The sequence below is a fragment of the Osmia lignaria genome, unplaced genomic scaffold, assembly GCF_051020975.1.
Source record: "Osmia lignaria lignaria isolate PbOS001 unplaced genomic scaffold, iyOsmLign1 scaffold0013, whole genome shotgun sequence".
Classification (NCBI taxonomy): Eukaryota; Metazoa; Arthropoda; class Insecta; order Hymenoptera; family Megachilidae; genus Osmia; species Osmia lignaria.
Genome location: NW_027478167.1, coordinates 13,422,501 through 13,430,000, shown reverse-complemented (window position 1 = coordinate 13,430,000; position 7,500 = coordinate 13,422,501). Strand labels below are relative to the sequence as shown.

At 39.6% G+C, this 7,500-nt stretch overlaps 1 non-coding gene across 1 annotated transcript in view; it reads left to right on the top strand.

Moving 5' to 3' along the window:
- The first annotated feature begins 7,365 nt into the window (after window positions 1-7,365).
- Window positions 7,366-7,500, top strand: part of LOC143306607 (small subunit ribosomal RNA) — a 1,923-nt gene continuing 1,788 nt past the window's right edge. The window contains exon 1 of the ribosomal RNA XR_013063975.1: window positions 7,366-7,500. This exon is cut by the window's right edge and continues 1,788 nt beyond it. This is a non-coding gene — a ribosomal RNA (small subunit ribosomal RNA).

Genomic DNA, 7,500 nt, shown 5'->3' with positions numbered 1-7,500 from the left:
TAGCGTTTAACGATCGATCCACGGTACAGAATGCAAAAATATGATTGTTAAAATTTTCGACTAATCGGTTCTAAGAGGCGAAGCAATACGCCGCTGGGACTTTGAAATATTTCGGAGCGCACCTAAAGTTCGTTATTTTGGCTAAACGGAGCGAAAATCTGCATTTATACCATCACGGACGTTAGTTTAATAGCGTTTAACGATGGATCCACGGTACAGAATGCAAAAATATGAGTGTTAAAATTTTCGACTAATCGGTTCTAAGAGGCGAAGCAATACGCCGCTGGGACTTTGAAATATTTCGGAGCGCACCTAAAGTTCGTTATTTTGGCTAAACGGAGCGAAAATCTGCATTTATACCATCACGGACGTTAGTTCAATAGCGTTTAACGATCGATCCACGGTACAGAATGCAAAAATATGATTGTTCAAATTTTCGACTAATCGGTTCTAAGAGGCGAAGCAATACGCCGCTGGGACTTTGAAATATTTCGGAGCGCACCTAAAGTTCGTTATTTTGGCTAAACGGAGCGAAAATCTGCATTTATACCATCACGGACGTTAGTTTAATAGCGTTTAACGATGGATCCACGGTACAGAATGCAAAAATATGATTGTTAAAATTTTCGACTAATCGGTTCTAAGAGGCGAAGCAATACGCCGCTGGGACTTTGAAATATTTCGGAGCGCACCTAAAGTTCGTTATTTTGGCTAAACGGAGCGAAAATCTGCATTTATACCATCACGGACGTTAGTTTAATAGCGTTTAACGATGGATCCACGGTACAGAATGCAAAAATATGAGTGTTAAAATTTTCGACTAATCGGTTCTAAGAGGCGAAGCAATACGCCGCTGGGACTTTGAAATATTTCGGAGCGCACCTAAAGTTCGTTATTTTGGCTAAACGGAGCGAAAATCTGCATTTATACCATCACGGACGTTAGTTCAATAGCGTTTAACGATGGATCCACGGTACAGAATGCAAAAATATGATTGTTAAAATTTTCGACTAATCGGTTCTAAGAGGCGAAGCAATACGCCGCTGGGACTTTGAAATATTTCGGAGCGCACCTAAAGTTCGTTATTTTGGCTAAACGGAGCGAAAATCTGCATTTATACCATCACGGACGCTAGTTTAATAGCGTTTAACGATCGATCCACGGTACAGAATGCAAAAATATGATTGTTAAAATTTTCGACTAATCGGTTCTAAGAGGCGAAGCAATACGCCGCTGGGACTTTGAAATATTTCGGAGCGCACCTAAAGTTCGTTATTTTGGCTAAACGGAGCGAAAATCTGCATTTATACCATCACGGACGTTAGTTTAATAGCGTTTAACGATGGATCCACGGTACAGAATGCAAAAATATGAGTGTTAAAATTTTCGACTAATCGGTTCTAAGAGGCGAAGCAATACGCCGCTGGGACTTTGAAATATTTCGGAGCGCACCTAAAGTTCGTTATCTTGGCTAAACGGAGCGAAAATCTGCATTTATACCATCACGGGCGCTAGTTTAATAGCGTTTAACGATCGATCCACGGTACAGAATGCAAAAATATGATTGTTAAAATTTTCGACTAATCGGTTCTAAGAGGCGAAGCAATACGCCGCTGGGACTTTGAAATATTTCGGAGCGCACCTAAAGTTCGTTATTTTGGCTAAACGGAGCGAAAATCTGCATTTATACCATCACGGACGTTAGTTTAATAGCGTTTAACGATGGATCCACGGTACAGAATGCAAAAATATGAGTGTTAAAATTTTCGACTAATCGGTTCTAAGAGGCGAAGCAATACGCCGCTGGGACTTTGAAATATTTCGGAGCGCACCTAAAGTTCGTTATTTTGGCTAAACGGAGCGAAAATCTGCATTTATACCATCACGGACGTTAGTTCAATAGCGTTTAACGATCGATCCACGGTACAGAATGCAAAAATATGATTGTTCAAATTTTCGACTAATCGGTTCTAAGAGGCGAAGCAATACGCCGCTGGGACTTTGAAATATTTCGGAGCGCACCTAAAGTTCGTTATTTTGGCTAAACGGAGCGAAAATCTGCATTTATACCATCACGGACGTTAGTTTAATAGCGTTTAACGATGGATCCACGGTACAGAATGCAAAAATATGATTGTTAAAATTTTCGACTAATCGGTTCTAAGAGGCGAAGCAATACGCCGCTGGGACTTTGAAATATTTCGGAGCGCACCTAAAGTTCGTTATTTTGGCTAAACGGAGCGAAAATCTGCATTTATACCATCACGGACGTTAGTTTAATAGCGTTTAACGATGGATCCACGGTACAGAATGCAAAAATATGAGTGTTAAAATTTTCGACTAATCGGTTCTAAGAGGCGAAGCAATACGCCGCTGGGACTTTGAAATATTTCGGAGCGCACCTAAAGTTCGTTATTTTGGCTAAACGGAGCGAAAATCTGCATTTATACCATCACGGACGTTAGTTCAATAGCGTTTAACGATGGATCCACGGTACAGAATGCAAAAATATGATTGTTAAAATTTTCGACTAATCGGTTCTAAGAGGCGAAGCAATACGCCGCTGGGACTTTGAAATATTTCGGAGCGCACCTAAAGTTCGTTATTTTGGCTAAACGGAGGGAAAATCTGCATTTATACCATCACGGACGTTAGTTTAATAGCGTTTAACGATGGATCCACGGTACAGAATGCAAAAATATGATTGTTAAAATTTTCGACTAATCGGTTCTAAGAGGCGAAGCAATACGCCGCTGGGACTTTGAAATATTTCGGAGCGCACCTAAAGTTCGTTATTTTGGCTAAACGGAGCGAAAATCTGCATTTATACCATCACGGACGTTAGTTTAATAGCGTTTAACGATGGATCCACGGTACAGAATGCAAAAATATGATTGTTAAAATTTTCGACTAATCGGTTCTAAGAGGCGAAGCAATACGCCGCTGGGACTTTGAAATATTTCGGAGCGCACCTAAAGTTCGTTATTTTGGCTAAACGGAGCGAAAATCTGCATTTATACCATCACGGACGTTAGTTTAATAGCGTTTAACGATGGATCCACGGTACAGAATGCAAAAATATGAGTGTTAAAATTTTCGACTAATCGGTTCTAAGAGGCGAAGCAATACGCCGCTGGGACTTTGAAATATTTCGGAGCGCACCTAAAGTTCGTTATTTTGGCTAAACGGAGCGAAAATCTGCATTTATACCATCACGGACGTTAGTTTAATAGCGTTTAACGATGGATCCACGGTACAGAATGCAAAAATATGAGTGTTAAAATTTTCGACTAATCGGTTCTAAGAGGCGAAGCAATACGCCGCTGGGACTTTGAAATATTTCGGAGCGCACCTAAAGTTCGTTATTTTGGCTAAACGGAGCGAAAATCTGCATTTATACCATCACGGACGTTAGTTCAATAGCGTTTAACGATCGATCCACGGTACAGAATGCAAAAATATGATTGTTAAAATTTTCGACTAATCGGTTCTAAGAGGCGAAGCAATACGCCGCTGGGACTTTGAAATATTTCGGAGCGCACCTAAAGTTCGTTATTTTGGCTAAACGGAGCGAAAATCTGCATTTATACCATCACGGACGTTAGTTTAATAGCGTTTAACGATGGATCCACGGTACAGAATGCAAAAATATGATTGTTAAAATTTTCGACTAATCGGTTCTAAGAGGCGAAGCAATACGCCGCTGGGACTTTGAAATATTTCGGAGCGCACCTAAAGTTCGTTATTTTGGCTAAACGGAGCGAAAATCTGCATTTATACCATCACGGACGTTAGTTTAATAGCGTTTAACGATGGATCCACGGTACAGAATGCAAAAATATGATTGTTAAAATTTTCGACTAATCGGTTCTTAGAGGCGAAGCAATACGCCGCTGGGACTTTGAAATATTTCGGAGCGCACCTAAAGTTCGTTATTTTGGCTAAACGGAGCGAAAATCTGCATTTATACCATCACGGACGTTAGTTTAATAGCGTTTAACGATGGATCCACGGTACAGAATGCAAAAATATGATTGTTAAAATTTTCGACTAATCGGTTCTAAGAGGCGAAGCAATACGCCGCTGGGACTTTGAAATATTTCGGAGCGCACCTAAAGTTCGTTATTTTGGCTAAACGGAGCGAAAATCTGCATTTATACCATCACGGACGTTAGTTTAATAGCGTTTAACGATGGATCCACGGTACAGAATGCAAAAATATGAGTGTTAAAATTTTCGACTAATCGGTTCTAAGAGGCGAAGCAATACGCCGCTGGGACTTTGAAATATTTCGGAGCGCACCTAAAGTTCGTTATTTTGGCTAAACGGAGCGAAAATCTGCATTTATACCATCACGGACGTTAGTTCAATAGCGTTTAACGATCGATCCACGGTACAGAATGCAAAAATATGATTGTTAAAATTTTCGACTAATCGGTTCTAAGAGGCGAAGCAATACGCCGCTGGGACTTTGAAATATTTCGGAGCGCACCTAAAGTTCGTTATTTTGGCTAAACGGAGCGAAAATCTGCATTTATACCATCACGGACGTTAGTTTAATAGCGTTTAACGATGGATCCACGGTACAGAATGCAAAAATATGAGTGTTAAAATTTTCGACTAATCGGTTCTAAGAGGCGAAGCAATACGCCGCTGGGACTTTGAAATATTTCGGAGCGCACCTAAAGTTCGTTATTTTGGCTAAACGGAGCGAAAATCTGCATTTATACCATCACGGACGTTAGTTCAATAGCGTTTAACGATCGATCCACGGTACAGAATGCAAAAATATGATTGTTAAAATTTTCGACTAATCGGTTCTAAGAGGCGAAGCAATACGCCGCTGGGACTTTGAAATATTTCGGAGCGCACCTAAAGTTCGTTATTTTGGCTAAACGGAGCGAAAATCTGCATTTATACCATCACGGACGTTAGTTTAATAGCGTTTAACGATGGATCCACGGTACAGAATGCAAAAATATGATTGTTAAAATTTTCGACTAATCGGTTCTAAGAGGCGAAGCAATACGCCGCTGGGACCTTGAAATATTTCGGAGCGCACCTAAAGTTCGTTATTTTGGCTAAACGGAGCGAAAATCTGCATTTATACCATCACGGACGTTAGTTTAATAGCGTTTAACGATCGATCCACGGTACAGAATGCAAAAATATGATTGTTAAAATTTTCGACTAATCGGTTCTAAGAGGCGAAGCAATACGCCGCTGGGACTTTGAAATATTTCGGAGCGCACCTAAAGTTCGTTATTTTGGCTAAACGGAGCGAAAATCTGCATTTATACCATCACGGACGTTAGTTTAATAGCGTTTAACGATGGATCCACGGTACAGAATGCAAAAATATGATTGTTAAAATTTTCGACTAATCGGTTCTAAGAGGCGAAGCAATACGCCGCTGGGACTTTGAAATATTTCGGAGCGCACCTAAAGTTCGTTATTTTGGCTAAACGGAGCGAAAATCTGCATTTATACCATCACGGACGCTAGTTTAATAGCGTTTAACGATCGATCCACGGTACAGAATGCAAAAATATGATTGTTAAAATTTTCGACTAATCGGTTCTAAGAGGCGAAGCAATACGCCGCTGGGACTTTGAAATATTTCGGAGCGCACCTAAAGTTCGTTATTTTGGCTAAACGGAGCGAAAATCTGCATTTATACCATCACGGACGTTAGTTTAATAGCGTTTAACGATGGATCCACGGTACAGAATGCAAAAATATGATTGTTAAAATTTTCGACTTATCGGTTCTGGATCACTGAAAAATCAAAAAAAATTATTAATTTTGATTAATTAAATTACATATGTAGTTTTATATTGTTATAGTCTCGTATTTGTTAATGTTTTGTCGTAAGAAAATGCAAAAATATCGTTTTAATGTTTTCGTCTCATCGGTTCTGGATCGCTGAAAAATCAAAAAAAAATATTAATTTTGATTAATTAAATTACAAATGGAGTTTTATATTGCTATAGTCGCTTATTTGTTAATGTTTTACCGTAAGAAAATGCAAAAATATCGTTTTAATATTTTCATCTCATCGGTTCTGGGCGGTTTTAAAATTTTTTAAAATATTAATTAAACCCATGATTTACATGAGAATGTGAATTTATTATGTCCTGCATGTTAATTTATTAATTTTCATGTATAGAACGTTATAAAATGAAAGGATATGTTCGACGATATTTTCAGTCTAAGTTTTACCGTGCCGGCGGGATGGTACGCTCTCACGGCGGTTTGCACAGGCATACGCCTGGGCGTAAGCCCATGCGTCGCCGACCTAGCGGCCGGCCGTTCGGTATTTATAGGAAGGCACTTTCGGTTCGCTCGGACCGGTCGGGAGTAGCGTCGAGCGTGTGGCTCTTTTATGACTTCGGTTGAAAAGCAGTCTACCGCTCCTCGAGAATATACTTTCTCGACTATTCTCGTTCCGGTTTTCCGTTGCGGATTATTATTAATCTCCACACAGCATTACCACGGGTCGGTGTCTAAGACCGAATGGCCCATATGTGGTGAGCCTTGTAATATAAGGCTGGTGACCTGTATGCACTTATAAATGTTGCATACTTGTACAAACTGAGCATCAACTGTCTGTAACCAAAATTTGTTAAAACTGAAAAAGTTATAAGATTGTATAAAATTTTTGAACCAAGAAAGTAGTGTTAGACGAAAATTCGTTCTATCACTTTTAGAAGGGAGACTGTTTGGAAATATTTAAAGTATAAAATACACAAAAGTCCACTGAATTATGAACAAAATTACGTCCCTGAATTTAAGAAAAGTCAAGAGGTGTCAGAAATAAAATCCTCTCTGATACGTTCAGAGAGGAAAATAAGTATGGAGAGAGGAGTAAAAATGAAAGAAGTTTTAAGGCTGGGGAAACTTCTAATGGAGAGAGATTCCAACATATCTAATATGTACATTTAAAGCAAGTCCAAGGAACTCTCTCCGTTAATGTTTGAAAAGGTGTGTGCAGATGGAGGAGAAATGTATAAAGTACAGAGACGAGGTTGGTGGGCCCGCTCTAATGATAAAGATTATAAAATTTGGTGGCAAAATGACCAGCATGATCACTGTACGCGCTTTCTCGATTTGTATAGCATGCCACTGTCCGCGCTATCTTTTATTATATTGTCCAGCGTGTGTGGTCTACGTGCTTGCACGATGGATGCACGGCGTGAAAGTGATTTTCGTGCTTTATGAGAGGAGGAGGAGAATATTTGGCCTCTATAAGAGGTACAAAATTTATGAAATGTGTGTTACATACAAAAGAGAAATGGCTTAACGTCGATCGGTCTTACAGGGAGGGCCGACGACGAAAATTTAAATTTACAATAATAACTAAGCTCCCTGGTTGATCCTGCCAGTAGTCATATGCTTGTCTCAAAGATTAAGCCATGCATGTCTAAGTACATACCGAATTAAGGTGAAACCGCGAATGGCTCATTAAATCAGTTTTGGTTTCTTAGATCGTACAAAACA